Source organism: Poecilia mexicana, unplaced genomic scaffold, assembly GCF_051168715.1.
Source record: "Poecilia mexicana isolate PSO_F unplaced genomic scaffold, ASM5116871v1 scaffold_12, whole genome shotgun sequence".
Taxonomy (NCBI): Eukaryota; Metazoa; Chordata; class Actinopteri; order Cyprinodontiformes; family Poeciliidae; genus Poecilia; species Poecilia mexicana.
Genome location: NW_028263381.1, coordinates 24452627 through 24476311, shown reverse-complemented (window position 1 = coordinate 24476311; position 23685 = coordinate 24452627). Strand labels below are relative to the sequence as shown.

Here is a 23685-nt window from a genome sequence, read left to right as displayed (position 1 = left end):
ATCAAGTATCCACAGAGGTTTGCACTCAGATGCCTGGATTCAGAGGACACACCGCTACACCATAGAATCCTTGCTGACCTTTAACTTTGCATAACCTTGCATATGGCCGGGTAGCTCAGCTAGTCACAGCGTGCTGTTCGTAATGCCAAGGTTGTGGGTTCAATCAACACTTGAAAATGAGAAAGGGTGGTAAATGATAAAAACACTTCAAAATTAAAAAGGTTGTAAAATAAAATGAATACTTGAAAATACCAAACTGTTTTAAAGTTAAATCAACATTTCAAAAATAAAAGAAAGATGGAAAATATACCTCTATGCAAGGTGATTGTGAAAAACATTAGAATATGAGGGCTTTTTTTCAAACCTTCAGTGGTAAAATCATGTACGTTTATCTTAAATCCATGGAAACTTAAAATTCTGTGTGGCTGGTTAGCTCAGCTGGTCAGAGCGTGGTGCTAATAACACTGAGGTCATGGGTTCAATTCCCGTGCTGGGTTGTCAAAACATGAATTTACTCATATAATGAACTTCAACATAGCAAGAGGATTTAAGTTAAACCTTTTCATACATCGATTTTGAAAGACAGGAATACGAGCTCTTTTATCAAATCTTCATTGTGGTAAAATCATGTAAGTTCTTCTTAATTCCATGCAAACTCAAAATTCTGTGTGGCTGGTTAGCTCAGCTGGTCAGAGCGTGGTGCTAATATCGCTGAGGTCATGGGTTCAATTCCCATACTGGTCTGTTGAAACATAAATTGATTCAGATAATCAACTTCAAAGTAACAAGTGGATTTAACTTAAACATTTTCACACATTGAAAAACAGGAATATGAGCACTTTTATCAAATCTTCAATGTGGTAAAATCATGTAAGTTCTTCTTAAATCCATGGAAACTCAAACATTTTTAAGGTAGGTCAGCTCAGCAGGTTGGAGCGTAGGACTGTTACCGCCGAGGTCATGGGTTCAAACCCAGTACGGGTCATTTCATATCTAAAGTCTTTCAGACAATCAACACTTCAAAATATAAAAAGGGTGAAAATTAAAATCAACACTTCTAAATACAAAAAGGTTGAAATATAAAAGGGTGAAAACTAAAATCAACACTTCAAAATATAAAAAGGGTGAACAATAAAATATAAAAAGGGTGAAAATTAAAATCAACACTTCAAAATATAAAAAGGGTGACAAATAAAATCAAAACTTCTAAATAACAAGCAACACTTTAAAATCTCTGGAAAATAAAATATTATGCATGTTGATTTTGAAAAATATTAGAATAGAAACACTTTTCTCAAATTCCTTGTGTTAAGATTATGTAAGTTGTTCTTTAATCCGTGGAAACTCATCATTATCATCATTATTATTAGTGTGGTACTATTAATCCTGAGGTCATGGGTTCAGTCCACATACTGGCCAATTCAAATATAAAAGCTGTTAAGATCATGTACGTTTTTCTTAAATCCATGGAAACTTAAAATTCTGTGTGGCTGGTTAGCTCAGCTGGTCAGAGTGAGGAGCTAATAATCCTGAGGTCACGGGTTCAATCCCCATACTTGCCAGTTGAAACATAAACTGTTTCAGACCATTAGGACTTTAAAGTCTCAAAAGGACTTAAGTTAAACCATTCCACATACTGATTAAGAAACATTAGGATACCAGCACTCTTCTCAAATTTTTATTGTGGTAAGATCATGTACATTTTTCTTAAATCCATAAAAACTCAGTAACTTGGTGAACAAACTGTCAAACTTGTGCCTAATTTCACATTATAGTCCATAAACTAAGCCTGGGATCAAAAAATGTATAGAAGATATCAGGAACAGAGACAAATGGCTCTACTGAGACTTGAACTCAGATCACTGGATTCAGAGTCCAGAGTGCTAACCATTACACCATAGAACCACCAAGTGGCATTTTGAGTAAAGTAGCCTCGATTTCAAAGATGCCTGCAGTGAAGTCGATTGGCAAATGAACAATCACGAAAAAACAAGACTCTTGTTGTATCACAAACACCCTGTGAAAAGCACAACGTACAAAAGCTGTTTCTGTCTGGTTTCGAACCAGAGACCTTTTGCGTGTTAAGCAAACGTGATAACCACTACACTACAGAAACTGAACTTCTCTGCTTTGTTTCAGTTGGAGGATCCAAATCTGAAGATGTCAGATGCAACGCATCAAGTATCCACAGAGGTTTGCACTCAGATGCCTGGATTCAGAGGACACACCGCTACACCATAGAATCCTTGCTGACCTTTAACTTTGCATAACCTTGCATATGGCCGGGTAGCTCAGCTAGTCACAGCGTGCTGTTCGTAATGCCAAGGTTGTGGGTTCAATCAACACTTGAAAATGAGAAAGGGTGGTAAATGATAAAAACACTTCAAAATTAAAAAGGTTGTAAAATAAAATGAATACTTGAAAATACCAAACTGTTTTAAAGTTAAATCAACATTTCAAAAATAAAAGAAAGATGGAAAATATACCTCTATGCAAGGTGATTGTGAAAAACATTAGAATATGAGGGCTTTTTTTCAAACCTTCAGTGGTAAAATCATGTACGTTTATCTTAAATCCATGGAAACTTAAAATTCTGTGTGGCTGGTTAGCTCAGCTGGTCAGAGCGTGGTGCTAATAACACTGAGGTCATGGGTTCAATTCCCGTGCTGGGTTGTCAAAACATGAATTTACTCATATAATGAACTTCAACATAGCAAGAGGATTTAAGTTAAACCTTTTCATACATCGATTTTGAAAGACAGGAATACGAGCTCTTTTATCAAATCTTCATTGTGGTAAAATCATGTAAGTTCTTCTTAATTCCATGCAAACTCAAAATTCTGTGTGGCTGGTTAGCTCAGCTGGTCAGAGCGTGGTGCTAATATCGCTGAGGTCATGGGTTCAATTCCCATACTGGTCTGTTGAAACATAAATTGATTCAGATAATCAACTTCAAAGTAACAAGTGGATTTAACTTAAACATTTTCACACATTGAAAAACAGGAATATGAGCACTTTTATCAAATCTTCAATGTGGTAAAATCATGTAAGTTCTTCTTAAATCCATGGAAACTCAAACATTTTTAAGGTAGGTCAGCTCAGCAGGTTGGAGCGTAGGACTGTTACCGCCGAGGTCATGGGTTCAAACCCAGTACGGGTCATTTCATATCTAAAGTCTTTCAGACAATCAACACTTCAAAATATAAAAAGGGTGAAAATTAAAATCAACACTTCTAAATACAAAAAGGTTGAAATATAAAAGGGTGAAAACTAAAATCAACACTTCAAAATATAAAAAGGGTGAACAATAAAATATAAAAAGGGTGAAAATTAAAATCAACACTTCAAAATATAAAAAGGGTGACAAATAAAATCAAAACTTCTAAATAACAAGCAACACTTTAAAATCTCTGGAAAATAGAATATTATGCATGTTGATTTTGAAAAATATTAGAATAGAAACACTTTTCTCAAATTCCTTGTGTTAAGATTATGTAAGTTGTTCTTTAATCCGTGGAAACTCATCATTATCATCATTATTATTAGTGTGGTACTATTAATCCTGAGGTCATGGGTTCAGTCCACATACTGGCCAATTCAAATATAAAAGCTGTTAAGATCATGTACGTTTTTCTTAAATCCATGGAAACTTAAAATTCTGTGTGGCTGGTTAGCTCAGCTGGTCAGAGTGAGGAGCTAATAATCCTGAGGTCACAGGTTCAATCCCCATACTTGCCAGTTGAAACATAAACTGTTTAAGACCATTAGGACTTTAAAGTCTCAAAAGGACTTAAGTTAAACCATTCCACATACTGATTAAGAAACATTAGGATACCAGCACTCTTCTCAAATTTTTATTGTGGTAAGATCATGTACATTTTTCTTAAATCCATAAAAACTCAGTAACTTGGTGAACAAACTGTCAAACTTGTGCCTAATTTCACATTATAGTCCATAAACTAAGCCTGGGATCAAAAAATGTATAGAAGATATCAGGAACAGAGACAAATGGTTCTACTGAGACCTGAACTCAGATCACTGGATTCAGAGTCCAGAGTGCTAACCATTACACCATAGAACCACCAAGTGGCATTTTGAGTAAAGTAGCCTCGATTTCAAAGATGCCTGCAGTGAAGTCGATTGGCAAATGAACAATCACGAAAAAACAAGACTCTTGTTGTATCACAAACACCCTGTGAAAAGCACAACGTACAAAAGCTGTTTCTGTCTGGTTTCGAACCAGAGACCTTTTGCGTGTTAAGCAAACATGATAACCACTACACTACAGAAACTGAACTTCTCTGCTTTGTTTCAGTTGGAGGATCCAAATCTGAAGATGTCAGATGCAACGCATCAAGTATCCACAGAGGTTTGCACTCAGATGCCTGGATTCAGAGGACACACCGCTACACCATAGAATCCTTGCTGACCTTTAACTTTGCATAACCTTGCATATGGCCGGGTAGCTCAGCTAGTCACAGCGTGCTGTTCGTAATGCCAAGGTTGTGGGTTCAATCAACACTTGAAAATGAGAAAGGGTGGTAAATGATAAAAACACTTCAAAATTAAAAAGGTTGTAAAATAAAATGAATACTTGAAAATACCAAACTGTTTTAAAGTTAAATCAACATTTCAAAAATAAAAGAAAGATGGAAAATATACCTCTATGCAAGGTGATTGTGAAAAACATTAGAATATGAGGGCTTTTTTTCAAACCTTCAGTGGTAAAATCATGTACGTTTATCTTAAATCCATGGAAACTTAAAATTCTGTGTGGCTGGTTAGCTCAGCTGGTCAGAGCGTGGTGCTAATAACACTGAGGTCATGGGTTCAATTCCCGTGCTGGGTTGTCAAAACATGAATTTACTCATATAATGAACTTCAACATAGCAAGAGGATTTAAGTTAAACCTTTTCATACATCGATTTTGAAAGACAGGAATACGAGCTCTTTTATCAAATCTTCATTGTGGTAAAATCATGTAAGTTCTTCTTAATTCCATGCAAACTCAAAATTCTGTGTGGCTGGTTAGCTCAGCTGGTCAGAGCGTGGTGCTAATATCGCTGAGGTCATGGGTTCAATTCCCATACTGGTCTGTTGAAACATAAATTGATTCAGATAATCAACTTCAAAGTAACAAGTGGATTTAACTTAAACATTTTCACACATTGAAAAACAGGAATATGAGCACTTTTATCAAATCTTCAATGTGGTAAAATCATGTAAGTTCTTCTTAAATCCATGGAAACTCAAACATTTTTAAGGTAGGTCAGCTCAGCAGGTTGGAGCGTAGGACTGTTACCGCCGAGGTCATGGGTTCAAACCCAGTACGGGTCATTTCATATCTAAAGTCTTTCAGACAATCAACACTTCAAAATATAAAAAGGGTGAAAATTAAAATCAACACTTCTAAATACAAAAAGGTTGAAATATAAAAGGGTGAAAACTAAAATCAACACTTCAAAATATAAAAAGGGTGAACAATAAAATATAAAAAGGGTGAAAATTAAAATCAACACTTCAAAATATAAAAAGGGTGACAAATAAAATCAAAACTTCTAAATAACAAGCAACACTTTAAAATCTCTGGAAAATAAAATATTATGCATGTTGATTTTGAAAAATATTAGAATAGAAACACTTTTCTCAAATTCCTTGTGTTAAGATTATGTAAGTTGTTCTTTAATCCGTGGAAACTCATCATTATCATCATTATTATTAGTGTGGTACTATTAATCCTGAGGTCATGGGTTCAGTCCACATACTGGCCAATTCAAATATAAAAGCTGTTAAGATCATGTACGTTTTTCTTAAATCCATGGAAACTTAAAATTCTGTGTGGCTGGTTAGCTCAGCTGGTCAGAGTGAGGAGCTAATAATCCTGAGGTCACGGGTTCAATCCCCATACTTGCCAGTTGAAACATAAACTGTTTCAGACCATTAGGACTTTAAAGTCTCAAAAGGACTTAAGTTAAACCATTCCACATACTGATTAAGAAACATTAGGATACCAGCACTCTTCTCAAATTTTTATTGTGGTAAGATCATGTACATTTTTCTTAAATCCATAAAAACTCAGTAACTTGGTGAACAAACTGTCAAACTTGTGCCTAATTTCACATTATAGTCCATAAACTAAGCCTGGGATCAAAAAATGTATAGAAGATATCAGGAACAGAGACAAATGGCTCTACTGAGACTTGAACTCAGATCACTGGATTCAGAGTCCAGAGTGCTAACCATTACACCATAGAACCACCAAGTGGCATTTTGAGTAAAGTAGCCTCGATTTCAAAGATGCCTGCAGTGAAGTCGATTGGCAAATGAACAATCACGAAAAAACAAGACTCTTGTTGTATCACAAACACCCTGTGAAAAGCACAACGTACAAAAGCTGTTTCTGTCTGGTTTCGAACCAGAGACCTTTTGCGTGTTAAGCAAACGTGATAACCACTACACTACAGAAACTGAACTTCTCTGCTTTGTTTCAGTTGGAGGATCCAAATCTGAAGATGTCAGATGCAACGCATCAAGTATCCACAGAGGTTTGCACTCAGATGCCTGGATTCAGAGGACACACCGCTACACCATAGAATCCTTGCTGACCTTTAACTTTGCATAACCTTGCATATGGCCGGGTAGCTCAGCTAGTCACAGCGTGCTGTTCGTAATGCCAAGGTTGTGGGTTCAATCAACACTTGAAAATGAGAAAGGGTGGTAAATGATAAAAACACTTCAAAATTAAAAAGGTTGTAAAATAAAATGAATACTTGAAAATACCAAACTGTTTTAAAGTTAAATCAACATTTCAAAAATAAAAGAAAGATGGAAAATATACCTCTATGCAAGGTGATTGTGAAAAACATTAGAATATGAGGGCTTTTTTTCAAACCTTCAGTGGTAAAATCATGTACGTTTATCTTAAATCCATGGAAACTTAAAATTCTGTGTGGCTGGTTAGCTCAGCTGGTCAGAGCGTGGTGCTAATAACGCTGAGGTCATGGGTTCAATTCCCGTGCTGGGTTGTCAAAACATGAATTTACTCATATAATGAACTTCAACATAGCAAGAGGATTTAAGTTAAACCTTTTCATACATCGATTTTGAAAGACAGGAATACGAGCTCTTTTATCAAATCTTCATTGTGGTAAAATCATGTAAGTTCTTCTTAATTCCATGCAAACTCAAAATTCTGTGTGGCTGGTTAGCTCAGCTGGTCAGAGCGTGGTGCTAATATCGCTGAGGTCATGGGTTCAATTCCCATACTGGTCTGTTGAAACATAAATTGATTCAGATAATCAACTTCAAAGTAACAAGTGGATTTAACTTAAACATTTTCACACATTGAAAAACAGGAATATGAGCACTTTTATCAAATCTTCAATGTGGTAAAATCATGTAAGTTCTTCTTAAATCCATGGAAACTCAAACATTTTTAAGGTAGGTCAGCTCAGCAGGTTGGAGCGTAGGACTGTTACCGCCGAGGTCATGGGTTCAAACCCAGTACGGGTCATTTCATATCTAAAGTCTTTCAGACAATCAACACTTCAAAATATAAAAAGGGTGAAAATTAAAATCAACACTTCTAAATACAAAAAGGTTGAAATATAAAAGGGTGAAAACTAAAATCAACACTTCAAAATATAAAAAGGGTGAACAATAAAATATAAAAAGGGTGAAAATTAAAATCAACACTTCAAAATATAAAAAGGGTGACAAATAAAATCAAAACTTCTAAATAACAAGCAACACTTTAAAATCTCTGGAAAATAGAATATTATGCATGTTGATTTTGAAAAATATTAGAATAGAAACACTTTTCTCAAATTCCTTGTGTTAAGATTATGTAAGTTGTTCTTTAATCCGTGGAAACTCATCATTATCATTATTATTAGTGTGGTACTATTAATCCTGAGGTCATGGGTTCAGTCCACATACTGGCCAATTCAAATATAAAAGCTGTTAAGATCATGTACGTTTTTCTTAAATCCATGGAAACTTAAAATTCTGTGTGGCTGGTTAGCTCAGCTGGTCAGAGTGAGGAGCTAATAATCCTGAGGTCACAGGTTCAATCCCCATACTTGCCAGTTGAAACATAAACTGTTTAAGACCATTAGGACTTTAAAGTCTCAAAAGGACTTAAGTTAAACCATTCCACATACTGATTAAGAAACATTAGGATACCAGCACTCTTCTCAAATTTTTATTGTGGTAAGATCATGTACATTTTTCTTAAATCCATAAAAACTCAGTAACTTGGTGAACAAACTGTCAAACTTGTGCCTAATTTCACATTATAGTCCATAAACTAAGCCTGGGATCAAAAAATGTATAGAAGATATCAGGAACAGAGACAAATGGTTCTACTGAGACCTGAACTCAGATCACTGGATTCAGAGTCCAGAGTGCTAACCATTACACCATAGAACCACCAAGTGGCATTTTGAGTAAAGTAGCCTCGATTTCAAAGATGCCTGCAGTGAAGTCGATTGGCAAATGAACAATCACGAAAAAACAAGACTCTTGTTGTATCACAAACACCCTGTGAAAAGCACAACGTACAAAAGCTGTTTCTGTCTGGTTTCGAACCAGAGACCTTTTGCGTGTTAAGCAAACGTGAGAACCACTACACTACAGAAACTGAACTTCTCTGCTTTGTTTCAGTTGGAGGATCCAAATCTGAAGATGTCAGATGCAACGCATCAAGTATCCACAGAGGTTTGCACTCAGATGCCTGGATTCAGAGGACACACCGCTACACCATAGAATCCTTGCTGACCTTTAACTTTGCATAACCTTGCATATGGCCGGGTAGCTCAGCTAGTCACAGCGTGCTGTTCGTAATGCCAAGGTTGTGGGTTCAATCAACACTTGAAAATGAGAAAGGGTGGTAAATGATAAAAACACTTCAAAATTAAAAAGGTTGTAAAATAAAATGAATACTTGAAAATACCAAACTGTTTTAAAGTTAAATCAACATTTCAAAAATAAAAGAAAGATGGAAAATATACCTCTATGCAAGGTGATTGTGAAAAACATTAGAATATGAGGGCTTTTTTTCAAACCTTCAGTGGTAAAATCATGTACGTTTATCTTAAATCCATGGAAACTTAAAATTCTGTGTGGCTGGTTAGCTCAGCTGGTCAGAGCGTGGTGCTAATAACGCTGAGGTCATGGGTTCAATTCCCGTGCTGGGTTGTCAAAACATGAATTTACTCATATAATGAACTTCAACATAGCAAGAGGATTTAAGTTAAACCTTTTCATACATCGATTTTGAAAGACAGGAATACGAGCTCTTTTATCAAATCTTCATTGTGGTAAAATCATGTAAGTTCTTCTTAATTCCATGCAAACTCAAAATTCTGTGTGGCTGGTTAGCTCAGCTGGTCAGAGCGTGGTGCTAATATCGCTGAGGTCATGGGTTCAATTCCCATACTGGTCTGTTGAAACATAAATTGATTCAGATAATCAACTTCAAAGTAACAAGTGGATTTAACTTAAACATTTTCACACATTGAAAAACAGGAATATGAGCACTTTTATCAAATCTTCAATGTGGTAAAATCATGTAAGTTCTTCTTAAATCCATGGAAACTCAAACATTTTTAAGGTAGGTCAGCTCAGCAGGTTGGAGCGTAGGACTGTTACCGCCGAGGTCATGGGTTCAAACCCAGTACGGGTCATTTCATATCTAAAGTCTTTCAGACAATCAACACTTCAAAATATAAAAAGGGTGAAAATTAAAATCAACACTTCTAAATACAAAAAGGTTGAAATATAAAAGGGTGAAAACTAAAATCAACACTTCAAAATATAAAAAGGGTGAACAATAAAATATAAAAAGGGTGAAAATTAAAATCAACACTTCAAAATATAAAAAGGGTGACAAATAAAATCAAAACTTCTAAATAACAAGCAACACTTTAAAATCTCTGGAAAATAGAATATTATGCATGTTGATTTTGAAAAATATTAGAATAGAAACACTTTTCTCAAATTCCTTGTGTTAAGATTATGTAAGTTGTTCTTTAATCCGTGGAAACTCATCATTATCATTATTATTAGTGTGGTACTATTAATCCTGAGGTCATGGGTTCAGTCCACATACTGGCCAATTCAAATATAAAAGCTGTTAAGATCATGTACGTTTTTCTTAAATCCATGGAAACTTAAAATTCTGTGTGGCTGGTTAGCTCAGCTGGTCAGAGTGAGGAGCTAATAATCCTGAGGTCACGGGTTCAATCCCCATACTTGCCAGTTGAAACATAAACTGTTTAAGACCATTAGGACTTTAAAGTCTCAAAAGGACTTAAGTTAAACCATTCCACATACTGATTAAGAAACATTAGGATACCAGCACTCTTCTCAAATTTTTATTGTGGTAAGATCATGTACATTTTTCTTAAATCCATAAAAACTCAGTAACTTGGTGAACAAACTGTCAAACTTGTGCCTAATTTCACATTATAGTCCATAAACTAAGCCTGGGATCAAAAAATGTATAGAAGATATCAGGAACAGAGACAAATGGTTCTACTGAGACCTGAACTCAGATCACTGGATTCAGAGTCCAGAGTGCTAACCATTACACCATAGAACCACCAAGTGGCATTTTGAGTAAAGTAGCCTCGATTTCAAAGATGCCTGCAGTGAAGTCGATTGGCAAATGAACAATCACGAAAAAACAAGACTCTTGTTGTATCACAAACACCCTGTGAAAAGCACAACGTACAAAAGCTGTTTCTGTCTGGTTTCGAACCAGAGACCTTTTGCGTGTTAAGCAAACGTGATAACCACTACACTACAGAAACTGAACTTCTCTGCTTTGTTTCAGTTGGAGGATCCAAATCTGAAGATGTCAGATGCAACGCATCAAGTATCCACAGAGGTTTGCACTCAGATGCCTGGATTCAGAGGACACACCGCTACACCATAGAATCCTTGCTGACCTTTAACTTTGCATAACCTTGCATATGGCCGGGTAGCTCAGCTAGTCACAGCGTGCTGTTCGTAATGCCAAGGTTGTGGGTTCAATCAACACTTGAAAATGAGAAAGGGTGGTAAATGATAAAAACACTTCAAAATTAAAAAGGTTGTAAAATAAAATGAATACTTGAAAATACCAAACTGTTTTAAAGTTAAATCAACATTTCAAAAATAAAAGAAAGATGGAAAATATACCTCTATGCAAGGTGATTGTGAAAAACATTAGAATATGAGGGCTTTTTTTCAAACCTTCAGTGGTAAAATCATGTACGTTTATCTTAAATCCATGGAAACTTAAAATTCTGTGTGGCTGGTTAGCTCAGCTGGTCAGAGCGTGGTGCTAATAACGCTGAGGTCATGGGTTCAATTCCCGTGCTGGGTTGTCAAAACATGAATTTACTCATATAATGAACTTCAACATAGCAAGAGGATTTAAGTTAAACCTTTTCATACATCGATTTTGAAAGACAGGAATACGAGCTCTTTTATCAAATCTTCATTGTGGTAAAATCATGTAAGTTCTTCTTAATTCCATGCAAACTCAAAATTCTGTGTGGCTGGTTAGCTCAGCTGGTCAGAGCGTGGTGCTAATATCGCTGAGGTCATGGGTTCAATTCCCATACTGGTCTGTTGAAACATAAATTGATTCAGATAATCAACTTCAAAGTAACAAGTGGATTTAACTTAAACATTTTCACACATTGAAAAACAGGAATATGAGCACTTTTATCAAATCTTCAATGTGGTAAAATCATGTAAGTTCTTCTTAAATCCATGGAAACTCAAACATTTTTAAGGTAGGTCAGCTCAGCAGGTTGGAGCGTAGGACTGTTACCGCCGAGGTCATGGGTTCAAACCCAGTACGGGTCATTTCATATCTAAAGTCTTTCAGACAATCAACACTTCAAAATATAAAAAGGGTGAAAATTAAAATCAACACTTCTAAATACAAAAAGGTTGAAATATAAAAGGGTGAAAACTAAAATCAACACTTCAAAATATAAAAAGGGTGAACAATAAAATATAAAAAGGGTGAAAATTAAAATCAACACTTCAAAATATAAAAAGGGTGACAAATAAAATCAAAACTTCTAAATAACAAGCAACACTTTAAAATCTCTGGAAAATAAAATATTATGCATGTTGATTTTGAAAAATATTAGAATAGAAACACTTTTCTCAAATTCCTTGTGTTAAGATTATGTAAGTTGTTCTTTAATCCGTGGAAACTCATCATTATCATCATTATTATTAGTGTGGTACTATTAATCCTGAGGTCATGGGTTCAGTCCACATACTGGCCAATTCAAATATAAAAGCTGTTAAGATCATGTACGTTTTTCTTAAATCCATGGGAACTTAAAATTCTGTGTGGCTGGTTAGCTCAGCTGGTCAGAGTGAGGAGCTAATAATCCTGAGGTCACGGTTCAATCCCCATACTTGCCAGTTGAAACATAAACTGTTTCAGACCATTAGGACTTTAAAGTCTCAAAAGGACTTAAGTTAAACCATTCCACATACTGATTAAGAAACATTAGGATACCAGCACTCTTCTCAAATTTTTATTGTGGTAAGATCATGTACATTTTTCTTAAATCCATAAAAACTCAGTAACTTGGTGAACAAACTGTCAAACTTGTGCCTAATTTCACATTATAGTCCATAAACTAAGCCTGGGATCAAAAAATGTATAGAAGATATCAGGAACAGAGACAAATGGTTCTACTGAGACTTGAACTCAGATCACTGGATTCAGAGTCCAGAGTGCTAACCATTACACCATAGAACCACCAAGTGGCATTTTGAGTAAAGTAGCCTCGATTTCAAAGATGCCTGCAGTGAAGTCGATTGGCAAATGAACAATCACGAAAAAACAAGACTCTTGTTGTATCACAAACACCCTGTGAAAAGCACAACGTACAAAAGCTGTTTCTGTCTGGTTTCGAACCAGAGACCTTTTGCGTGTTAAGCAAACGTGATAACCACTACACTACAGAAACTGAACTTCTCTGCTTTGTTTCAGTTGGAGGATCCAAATCTGAAGATGTCAGATGCAACGCATCAAGTATCCACAGAGGTTTGCACTCAGATGCCTGGATTCAGAGGACACACCGCTACACCATAGAATCCTTGCTGACCTTTAACTTTGCATAACCTTGCATATGGCCGGGTAGCTCAGCTAGTCACAGCGTGCTGTTCGTAATGCCAAGGTTGTGGGTTCAATCAACACTTGAAAATGAGAAAGGGTGGTAAATGATAAAAACACTTCAAAATTAAAAAGGTTGTAAAATAAAATGAATACTTGAAAATACCAAACTGTTTTAAAGTTAAATCAACATTTCAAAAATAAAAGAAAGATGGAAAATATACCTCTATGCAAGGTGATTGTGAAAAACATTAGAATATGAGGGCTTTTTTTCAAACCTTCAGTGGTAAAATCATGTACGTTTATCTTAAATCCATGGAAACTTAAAATTCTGTGTGGCTGGTTAGCTCAGCTGGTCAGAGCGTGGTGCTAATAACGCTGAGGTCATGGGTTCAATTCCCGTGCTGGGTTGTCAAAACATGAATTTACTCATATAATGAACTTCAACATAGCAAGAGGATTTAAGTTAAACCTTTTCATACATCGATTTTGAAAGACAGGAATACGAGCTCTTTTATCAAATCTTCATTGTGGTAAAATCATGTAAGTTCTTCTTAATTCCATGCAAACTCAAAATTCTGTGTGGCTGGTTAGCTCAGCTGGTCAGAGCATGGTGCTAATATCGCTGAGGTCATGGGTTCAATTCCCATACTGGTCTGTTGAAACATAAATTGATTCAGATAATCAACTTCAAAGTAACAAGTGGATTTAACTTAAACATTTTCACACATTGAAAAACAGGAATATGAGCACTTTTATCAAATCTTCAATGTGGTAAAATCATGTAAGTTCTTCTTAAATCCATGGAAACTCAAACATTTTTAAGGTAGGTCAGCTCAGCAGGTTGGAGCGTAGGACTGTTACCGCCGAGGTCATGGGTTCAAACCCAGTACGGGTCATTTCATATCTAAAGTCTTTCAGACAATCAACACTTCAAAATATAAAAAGGGTGAAAATTAAAATCAACACTTCTAAATACAAAAAGGTTGAAAAATAAAATATAAAAGGGTGAAAACTAAAATCAACACTTCAAAATATAAAAAGGGTGAACAATAAAATATAAAAAGGGTGAAAATTAAAATCAACACTTCAAAATATAAAAAGGGTGACAAATAAAATCAAAACTTCTAAATAACAAGCAACACTTTAAAATCTCTGGAAAATAAAATATTATGCATGTTGATTTTGAAAAATATTAGAATAGAAACACTTTTCTCAAATTCCTTGTGTTAAGATTATGTAAGTTGTTCTTTAATCCGTGGAAACTCATCATTATCATTATTATTAGTGTGGTACTATTAATCCTGAGGTCATGGGTTCAGTCCACATACTGGCCAATTCAAATATAAAAGCTGTTAAGATCATGTACGTTTTTCTTAAATCCATGGAAACTTAAAATTCTGTGTGGCTGGTTAGCTCAGCTGGTCAGAGTGAGGAGCTAATAATCCTGAGGTCACGGGTTCAATCCCCATACTTGCCAGTTGAAACATAAACTGTTTCAGACCATTAGGACTTTAAAGTCTCAAAAGGACTTAAGTTAAACCATTCCACATACTGATTAAGAAACATTAGGATACCAGCACTCTTCTCAAATTTTTATTGTGGTAAGATCATGTACATTTTTCTTAAATCCATAAAAACTCAGTAACTTGGTGAACAAACTGTCAAACTTGTGCCTAATTTCACATTATAGTCCATAAACTAAGCCTGGGATCAAAAAATGTATAGAAGATATCAGGAACAGAGACAAATGGTTCTACTGAGACTTGAACTCAGATCACTGGATTCAGAGTGCAGAGTGCTAACCATTACACCATAGAACCACCAAGTGGCATTTTGAGTAAAGTAGCCTCGATTTCAAAGATGCCTGCAGTGAAGTCGATTGGCAAATGAACAATCACGAAAAAACAAGACTCTTGTTGTATCACAAACACCCTGTGAAAAGCACAACGTACAAAAGCTGTTTCTGTCTGGTTTCGAACCAGAGACCTTTTGCGTGTTAAGCAAACGTGATAACCACTACACTACAGAAACTGAACTTCTCTGCTTTGTTTCAGTTGGAGGATCCAAATCTGAAGATGTCAGATGCAACGCATCAAGTATCCACAGAGGTTTGCACTCAGATGCCTGGATTCAGAGGACACACCGCTACACCATAGAATCCTTGCTGACCTTTAACTTTGCATAACCTTGCATATGGCCGGGTAGCTCAGCTAGTCACAGCGTGCTGTTCGTAATGCCAAGGTTGTGGGTTCAATCAACACTTGAAAATGAGAAAGGGTGGTAAATGATAAAAACACTTCAAAATTAAAAAGGTTGTAAAATAAAATGAATACTTGAAAATACCAAACTGTTTTAAAGTTAAATCAACATTTCAAAAATAAAAGAAAGATGGAAAATATACCTCTATGCAAGGTGATTGTGAAAAACATTAGAATATGAGGGCTTTTTTTCAAACCTTCAGTGGTAAAATCATGTACGTTTATCTTAAATCCATGGAAACTTAAAATTCTGTGTGGCTGGTTAGCTCAGCTGGTCAGAGCGTGGTGCTAATAACGCTGAGGTCATGGGTTCAATTCCCGTGCTGGGTTGTCAAAACATGAATTTACTCATATAATGAACTTCAACATAGCAAGAGGATTTAAGTTAAACCTTTTCATACATCGATTTTGAAAGACAGGAATACGAGCTCTTTTATCAAATCTTCATTGTGGTAAAATCATGTAAGTTCTTCTTAATTCCATGCAAACTCAAAATTCTGTGTGGCTGGTTAGCTCAGCTGGTCAGAGCATGGTGCTAATATCGCTGAGGTCATGGGTTCAATTCCCATACTGGTCTGTTGAAACATAAATTGATTCAGATAATCAACTTCAAAGTAACAAGTGGATTTAACTTAAACATTTTCACACATTGAAAAACAGGAATATGAGCACTTTTATCAAATCTTCAATGTGGTAAAATCATGTAAGTTCTTCTTAAATCCATGGAAACTCAAACATTTTTAAGGTAGGTCAGCTCAGCAGGTTGGAGCGTAGGACTGTTACCGCCGAGGTCATGGGTTCAAACCCAGTACGGGTCATTTCATATCTAAAGTCTTTCAGACAATCAACACTTCAAAATATAAAAAGGGTGAAAATTAAAATCAACACTTCTAAATACAAAAAGGTTGAAAAATAAAATATAAAAGGGTGAAAACTAAAATCAACACTTCAAAATATAAAAAGGGTGAACAATAAAATATAAAAAGGGTGAAAATTAAAATCAACACTTCAAAATATAAAAAGGGTGACAAATAAAATCAAAACTTCTAAATAACAAGCAACACTTTAAAATCTCTGGAAAATAAAATATTATGCATGTTGATTTTGAAAAATATTAGAATAGAAACACTTTTCTCAAATTCCTTGTGTTAAGATTATGTAAGTTGTTCTTTAATCCGTGGAAACTCATCATTATCATTATTATTAGTGTGGTACTATTAATCCTGAGGTCATGGGTTCAGTCCACATACTGGCCAATTCAAATATAAAAGCTGTTAAGATCATGTACGTTTTTCTTAAATCCATGGAAACTTAAAATTCTGTGTGGCTGGTTAGCTCAGCTGGTCAGAGTGAGGAGCTAATAATCCTGAGGTCACGGGTTCAATCCCCATACTTGCCAGTTGAAACATAAACTGTTTCAGACCATTAGGACTTTAAAGTCTCAAAAGGACTTAAGTTAAACCATTCCACATACTGATTAAGAAACATTAGGATACCAGCACTCTTCTCAAATTTTTATTGTGGTAAGATCATGTACATTTTTCTTAAATCCATAAAAACTCAGTAACTTGGTGAACAAACTGTCAAACTTGTGCCTAATTTCACATTATAGTCCATAAACTAAGCCTGGGATCAAAAAATGTATAGAAGATATCAGGAACAGAGACAAATGGTTCTACTGAGACTTGAACTCAGATCACTGGATTCAGAGTGCAGAGTGCTAACCATTACACCATAGAACCACCAAGTGGCATTTTGAGTAAAGTAGCCTCGATTTCAAAGATGCCTGCAGTGAAGTCGATTGGCAAATGAACAATCACGAAAAAACAAGACTCTTGTTGTATCACAAACACCCTGTGAAAAGCACAACGTACAAAAGCTGTTTCTGTCTGGTTTCAAACCAGAGACCTTTTGCGTGTTAAGCAAACGTGATAACCACTACACTACAGAAACTGAACTTCTCTGCTTTGTTTCAGTTGGAGGATCCAAATCTGAAGATGTCAGATGCAACGCATCAAGTATCCACAGAGGTTTGCACTCAGATGCCTGGATTCAGAGGACACACCGCTACACCATAGAATCCTTGCTGACCTTTAACTTTGCATAACCTTGCATATGGCCGGGTAGCTCAGCTAGTCACAGCGTGCTGTTTGTAATGCCAAGGTTGTGGGTTCAATCTCCATACCACCCCATCAGACAATTGACACTTGAAAATGAGAAAGGGTGGTAAATGAAGATACACTTCAATATTAATAAGGTTGTAAATTAAAATTAGTACTTCAAAATACAAAACTATTTTAAAGTTAAATCAACATTTCAAAAATAAAAGAAAGCTAGAATATATACCTCCACGCATGTTGATATTGAAACACATTAGAATATTAGGGCTTTTTTTCAAATTGTCATTGTGGTAAAATCATGTACGTTTTTCTTAAATCCATGGAAACTTAAAATTCTGTGTGGCTGGTTAGCTCAGCTGGTCAGAGTGTGGTGCTAATAACGCTGAGGTCATGGGTTCAATTCCCATGCTGGGTTGTTGAAACATGAATTTACTCATATAATGAACTTCAACATAGCAAGAGGATTTAAGTTAAACCTTTTCATACATCGATTTTGAAAAACAGTAATATGAGCACTTTTATCAAATCTTCAGTGGTAAAATCATGTAAGTTCTTCTTTAATCCATGGAAACTCAAACATTTGTAAGGTAGGTCAGCTCAGGAGGTTGGAGCGTAGGGCTTTTACCACCAAGGTCATGGGTTCAAACCCCATACGGGTCAATTCATATCTAAAGTCTTTCAGACAATCAACACTTCAAAAATATAAAATGGGTGAAAATTAAAATCAACACTTTAAAATAAAAAATGGCTCTGAAATACAACCTACACTTGAAAATACAAAAGCTCTGGAAAATAAAATATTATGGATGGATCGTTGGATGGACATATGGATCCATCAGAATCCAGTTTAAATATCCCTTAAAAATGAAAATCTGTTTTGTGATTATTTTTTATGAAAACCACATTTCTACATAAATCTAAGATTTTTTTGTATTTTGACTGAAAATTAGAATTTTGAGCAAAAAAGGGTTTTTTTTGTTATCAGGCCCTTATGTTCTTCCGTAGCTCTGCCACCAGTGCTAGGCTAATGACTAATGACGGCTCATTTTTAATGACTCAACCAGCCGAGGTTCATGAAACATCAAGATTTATTTTGACTCCCTCTGTGACAAACATTTCTCTCTAATAAAGTCATTCTGCAAATTAAATTATTTTCCTTCAGAAGCCAAACAGATTACATTTTCAAAGACGTTTTACATGCAAATTACAGCAGATATCTACAACAAACACCAACGCTGTAAATCTATCACACGTCATCACAAAGAAAATGAAAAAGTGATTTGAAATAATGGAACTTGGCATGTTTTGTCTGTTTGCTGTGACACGTTTTTATTTCAGCAGTGTGATGGGCGCGTGGCGATGAGCTGTCTTTGATGATCAAAACAGAAATCAGAGCTCGTTATGTTGATGATGATCCGCCATCTTGTTCTGTTTCATGATAGTGATGATCAGCAGCTTCTCTCTGGGAATTTTATGAGTTTACCAGGAGCGCAACATGTTAGGACCCCATATTATGACAATTGTACAAAGAAAAAAAACTATATATTTCCACCAAACACTGAAATATCTAAGTCTGAAATGTAGAAAATTTACTAGAAAAAAAGTCAGACATATTGAGATTAAGCTAAGAAATCTTCTAGAAAAAAACTTGGAAATGTCTGAGTATAAAAAGTAAAAAAAAATTGCTAGAAAAGACTCAGAAAAGGTCATTTAAGATTTTTTCTAGAATTTTTTTCTTTAAATTCCTGTTTCAAAAGTCAAAAATGTCCTGGGAAAAAACCCAAAATTTGGAGATTAATCCCAGAAATTTTTGAGAAAAAAATGGAAATTTTTGATCTGGAAAGTCAGATTTGCTAGAAAAAACTAAGAGTTTTTTAGATTAATATCAGAAAAGTTTGAGAAAACACGGTTTAAGAAGTCAAAAAATTGCTTGAAAAAGCTGAAAATATTCCTAGTTACAAAAATAAAAAATTCACGACTTCTGAAACTCTGAAAATTTCAAATTTTTGTCTCAATTTCTGACATTAAACTAAAAATTCTTGAGATTTTTTTGTTTTTGGAGCAAATGTTTGGCTGTTCAAATTCAGAAATTTAAAGAGGAAAAAAATAAAAAAAACAATTATTTTGACTATTTTCTCAAAATTCTGTCAAAAAACTAAAGTTAGAATTCTCCTTTTTCAGTTAGAAATTTCTAATTTTTTTCTTGAAAATGTCAGATTCATCTAAAAATTTCTGAAATTTTCAAGCATTTTTCGACTTTCCAAGTGTTTTCCAGATTTTGTTTCTGTTTTTTATATATTACTGTTTTGTTTTAATTAATTTGAGAAGATGTTTTGACAGAAACGTACTCCTCTAATTTCTCTGCCACATGGAAATCATCCTGCAGTCTGTCTGCCTTCGCTCTGTGAGGTAATTAGTAGCTTCTGCTGTCAGGATTGAGGCTCCTGTTTATCTTTGTCACAGATTGTCCATTAAACCGTCGTTAGTCGACTAAATTCTGCAGGACTTCGCCCGTTCGCAGAGTTACTGCCAAATATCGGTCTCATCTTGTAATTGATGGCTCCGGTTTGCTCAGGCGGATCTGTTTTTTCTGAGGTTAATGCAAACTACAGAAACAGGAGGACACTGAGGGTCCGTCCACATGAAAGCAGGACGAAGCGAGACATAAATCCTCGCTGCTCATCTGCTCTGAATCCGGAGCTTTTTAGGATCTAATAATCTGTGAGGCCTGGGGTCGTTTTATGTTTGCTTCTTTTCATTATTCATCATTCGGCGTCTGAGGCTCGGACTGCAGCAGGACTGTAAATCTATAGACGACCATGCAGGTTATCTGAGCCTAATGCTAACTTTGGCACGGCGTCAAACTGCAAATGTTGATGCTAGCATGCTGAGGTTTATGGGAGGCTGTTAGTAGTTACACTGTCAAAAATCAACAGTAATAATTTGGATTATTTAGCCTGTCATAAAAAAAATGAGGTTAATTTATCACCATTTATTTAATTCATTTTGTAAATGTCAGTTGTTGGCAAACAAAATGTTTTGTAGTTAAATAATTTACTTGTTAACAATACCTAGTTTGAAGCAAAAATATTAGCTTTAATCTAGGTATTCATTTTGGAGCTAAATATTTCATTTTCTAAACAAATACTTGTATGTAGTTTCCTTACTAAACAAACATTTTGTTTGGAGTTAAATATTACCTTTGTTAACTAAATTGCTAAGGGATTTTGCTAACTAAATATTTAGTTTGAATCTACCTTGCTAGATACATATATTATCTGGCTAACTATTTTGTTTGAAGCTAGCTTGCTAACTAAATATGTAGACAGAAGCAAAAGTTTATACTTAGCATGTTAAATTGTGTGATTTGAAAACTAGCTTGCAAACTAACTATTGAATTTGGAGCTACATATTTTGCTTGTAAACTAAATCTTTCACTTGTAGCTAGTCTTGCTAAGTACTAGCTACAAGCTAGCTACCTAAGTATCACTTTGAAAAATTAACCCTCATTTTGTTCTCTGACAGGCTCAGTAACTCAAACTATTGTTAATTTCTGACTGTGTATCTTTACAACTGGAACCCCTTAGCAGTAAGATTAGCATTTCCCCATACTGCTAGCTGTTGTGATTTTGTGTTTCTTTCCTGTTTTCTCAGCCCAGAGCAGACAAAGGCTGGTTCTGAGCCTGGCTTTGGTGCTTTTGTAAGTTTTTCCTTGTAGAAATGGAGTGGTTCCTTCCTATTGTCAGCCAACGACTCGGTTAAATCGGTTGTGATTTGACTTCGTCTGGTTTTCACAGATAACTGTCTGTTAGTTCTGTCTCACCAGAACCTGCTGGTGTTTCTCGTAAATACCTGGAAACTCCGCAGATGTGCTGGGATCCAAACGTCTTCCTGTTTCAGCGTTTTACAGTCCGTTTTATTGCCTCACTCCGCTGCAGCTCGGGTTGTTCTGGAACAGGTTCTGCTCCCTGAACAGATGCAAACATGCTGCAGCATTACTGCTGGTTTACCAAATGATAAAATGCAAAACCAGAACGTTAAACATGACGTTCAGGAGGTCAAAGATCCATTCATTAGGGAATTGCCATTGGTAGGCACATTTCAGCTAAAGCACTAATAGCAGAGCTAAGTTTTTGTTTAGCATTTTAGCTAACTTTGAAAACATTAGCACAGAGCTTCCCCTAAAATAACTTATTCCTGATCATTTCTACATTTCTCATTTACTCAGTTATTTTGTAAACTTTCAGGTTAATAAGTTGCAACAACTGTGTTGAAGTTTTGGTTATAAACTGTAAAAAATTCTCCAAGTAGTGAGACGTTTAAATTCATGCACTTATTTTGAAGTCTGTTTACACAGCAGTTTTGTTTCCTCTCCTCATTTTCTCTCTTTCCCCCCCAATAACTTTATTTAAAATAAGAAACATACATATGGAGGGCCAGAACTGACATAATTAATAAATAAAACACAGACAGTAGAAAACAAAAATACAATGTTTAAGGAAAATATAGAACACATAAACTATGATGTCAAAATTAAATTGGTGCTTGACGGTTGAAGTCTTTAAGGGGAGATATAACTTGAATTAAAGTTAGTGCTTTAGCATTAGCTTCAGCTAACTACCATGTTGATGTGACGCTTTAGCGGTAGCTTCCGCCAAATACTGTGTTAGCATTAGAGGAAGAAACATCAATGACCAGTGTTTTAGGATTAGCATAATTGGCTTTGTAGCTAGCGGTGAATTTTTGAGTTTCGAAAATTCATGTGTTTTTTTTTTATTCCTGTGTTAAAAAAAACACAGGAATTTTAATTTCAGAAATTTCCAGAAAAAAATTGGAAATTTGAGTTTCAAAAAACCAAAATTTTTGAGAAAAATGTCAGAAATTTTCTAGAAAAATACTGCAATTCTTTTATTTTAAAAGTTGAAAATGTGTAAGAAAAAATCTCAGAAATTTTCTGGAAAAACTTGGAAATTTCTGCATTTCAGAAGTTGAAATTTGCTAAGACACAGAAAATTTCTATAAGTCAAAAATGTTCTACTTTATTACATGAAAAAATGTCCATGTCTTTTGTAGAAAATACATGAAATCAATCTTAAAATTTCTGACTAGCATACCTTTATGCTCTGATTCCATGGCTGCTTTGGAAGAGGAATGTTCCTGAAATGATGATCTTGTGTTAGCAACAGCAGGCATCAAAACATCCAAGAAACAGCCGTTAAAAAGAGTTTCAGCTGCAGAGAAGAAAGGCTCAGGACATCCAAGAGTCTCTTTGTCCATAAAAATGATCAATTTGGCTGAAATTACATGTACATTTTGTTCTTTTATCCTTATTTTATCTCATCTTAAGTTCATATATTTTACTTGATATCTGTTGACGCCTTAAAAACTGAGCCAAATTCCTCTTTTGTGCATCACAGTCTTGGCAAATAGAGCTGCATCTCCTTCTTTTCTGTGATGGATCCTCCCTTTGATTGATTGAGACGTGGAAAACCCCTAAAAGGAAACAAGTGTGTAGCTATCAGAACCAGAAGTTTGACCAGACAGAAGAAAAACTGGAAAATATTTACTCTGTGGATAAATCTGCTGGGAACTGATATCCTACATCTTTAACCATTACTATAGAATGATGCAAGATGCACAATTAACATTCATCAGCATGAATTCTCCTGTTTTTTGGCATGAATTGTCCCCATACGACTGTATCATGCATACAGGTGATGATTACATATTTTCCTGCAGACATGAATCAGTCTAAAGAGGATTATCTGTTGTAATAAAAGCAGCGAGGTTCATCCAGACTCTCCTTCCTGCTCATCATGAATCAACTCGGTTTGATTTGGTTTTGCTCCTGGGTCAGAAATTTGATTTTAGCTTTAAGTTAAAAAAAGCATCGATATATTGACTTTCCACACATTTCAAAGGGGTCAAATAAAGGTTTCATAGAGATGGCGGGATGTACTAATGGTGCCTGAAAATGTAGTGATTAATAAACAGCCATCAGAGGTCGCCTTGCTACACTGTAAAAAATGTTTTCTTGGTTCAACTTAAAAAAATTGAGGCTGCAATTTCCACTCAGCTTTTTAAGTTACCAACATTTCCTGTTATTAAAGACAACCTATTATTGTTTGAACATGTTACATTTTTACACAAAATCCTTCTTAGATAATGA

The 23685-nt window shown here is 35.2% G+C and overlaps 20 non-coding genes across 20 annotated transcripts; 4 read left to right on the top strand and 16 right to left on the bottom strand.

The window, feature by feature from the left end:
• Nucleotides 1-1833: 1833 nt before the first annotated feature.
• Nucleotides 1834-1905, bottom strand: trnaq-cug (transfer RNA glutamine (anticodon CUG)). Its single transcript has one exon. It is a non-coding gene; the product is annotated as a tRNA-Gln (tRNA).
• Nucleotides 1906-2043: 138 nt separating this feature from the next.
• trnav-aac (transfer RNA valine (anticodon AAC)) lies at nt 2044-2116 on the bottom strand. Its single transcript has one exon. It is a non-coding gene; the product is annotated as a tRNA-Val (tRNA).
• A 1893-nt stretch (nt 2117-4009) lies between these two features.
• Nucleotides 4010-4081, bottom strand: trnaq-cug (transfer RNA glutamine (anticodon CUG)). Its single transcript has one exon. It is a non-coding gene; the product is annotated as a tRNA-Gln (tRNA).
• Nucleotides 4082-4219: 138 nt separating this feature from the next.
• Nucleotides 4220-4292, bottom strand: trnav-aac (transfer RNA valine (anticodon AAC)). Its single transcript has one exon. It is a non-coding gene; the product is annotated as a tRNA-Val (tRNA).
• A 730-nt stretch (nt 4293-5022) lies between these two features.
• trnai-aau (transfer RNA isoleucine (anticodon AAU)) lies at nt 5023-5096 on the top strand. The gene has a single exon. It is a non-coding gene; the product is annotated as a tRNA-Ile (tRNA).
• Nucleotides 5097-6185: 1089 nt separating this feature from the next.
• On the bottom strand, nt 6186-6257 carry trnaq-cug (transfer RNA glutamine (anticodon CUG)). Its single transcript has one exon. It is a non-coding gene; the product is annotated as a tRNA-Gln (tRNA).
• Nucleotides 6258-6395: 138 nt separating this feature from the next.
• On the bottom strand, nt 6396-6468 carry trnav-aac (transfer RNA valine (anticodon AAC)). The gene has a single exon. It is a non-coding gene; the product is annotated as a tRNA-Val (tRNA).
• Nucleotides 6469-7198: 730 nt separating this feature from the next.
• trnai-aau (transfer RNA isoleucine (anticodon AAU)) lies at nt 7199-7272 on the top strand. Its single transcript has one exon. It is a non-coding gene; the product is annotated as a tRNA-Ile (tRNA).
• Nucleotides 7273-8358: 1086 nt separating this feature from the next.
• Nucleotides 8359-8430, bottom strand: trnaq-cug (transfer RNA glutamine (anticodon CUG)). The gene has a single exon. It is a non-coding gene; the product is annotated as a tRNA-Gln (tRNA).
• Nucleotides 8431-8568: 138 nt separating this feature from the next.
• Nucleotides 8569-8641, bottom strand: trnav-aac (transfer RNA valine (anticodon AAC)). The gene has a single exon. It is a non-coding gene; the product is annotated as a tRNA-Val (tRNA).
• A 730-nt stretch (nt 8642-9371) lies between these two features.
• trnai-aau (transfer RNA isoleucine (anticodon AAU)) lies at nt 9372-9445 on the top strand. The gene has a single exon. It is a non-coding gene; the product is annotated as a tRNA-Ile (tRNA).
• Nucleotides 9446-10531: 1086 nt separating this feature from the next.
• Nucleotides 10532-10603, bottom strand: trnaq-cug (transfer RNA glutamine (anticodon CUG)). The gene has a single exon. It is a non-coding gene; the product is annotated as a tRNA-Gln (tRNA).
• A 138-nt stretch (nt 10604-10741) lies between these two features.
• trnav-aac (transfer RNA valine (anticodon AAC)) lies at nt 10742-10814 on the bottom strand. Its single transcript has one exon. It is a non-coding gene; the product is annotated as a tRNA-Val (tRNA).
• Nucleotides 10815-11544: 730 nt separating this feature from the next.
• Nucleotides 11545-11618, top strand: trnai-aau (transfer RNA isoleucine (anticodon AAU)). The gene has a single exon. It is a non-coding gene; the product is annotated as a tRNA-Ile (tRNA).
• Nucleotides 11619-12706: 1088 nt separating this feature from the next.
• Nucleotides 12707-12778, bottom strand: trnaq-cug (transfer RNA glutamine (anticodon CUG)). Its single transcript has one exon. It is a non-coding gene; the product is annotated as a tRNA-Gln (tRNA).
• A 138-nt stretch (nt 12779-12916) lies between these two features.
• Nucleotides 12917-12989, bottom strand: trnav-aac (transfer RNA valine (anticodon AAC)). Its single transcript has one exon. It is a non-coding gene; the product is annotated as a tRNA-Val (tRNA).
• Nucleotides 12990-14886: 1897 nt separating this feature from the next.
• Nucleotides 14887-14958, bottom strand: trnaq-cug (transfer RNA glutamine (anticodon CUG)). Its single transcript has one exon. It is a non-coding gene; the product is annotated as a tRNA-Gln (tRNA).
• Nucleotides 14959-15096: 138 nt separating this feature from the next.
• trnav-aac (transfer RNA valine (anticodon AAC)) lies at nt 15097-15169 on the bottom strand. The gene has a single exon. It is a non-coding gene; the product is annotated as a tRNA-Val (tRNA).
• Nucleotides 15170-17066: 1897 nt separating this feature from the next.
• Nucleotides 17067-17138, bottom strand: trnaq-cug (transfer RNA glutamine (anticodon CUG)). The gene has a single exon. It is a non-coding gene; the product is annotated as a tRNA-Gln (tRNA).
• A 138-nt stretch (nt 17139-17276) lies between these two features.
• trnav-aac (transfer RNA valine (anticodon AAC)) lies at nt 17277-17349 on the bottom strand. The gene has a single exon. It is a non-coding gene; the product is annotated as a tRNA-Val (tRNA).
• Between the last annotated feature and the right edge of the window lie 6336 nt (nt 17350-23685).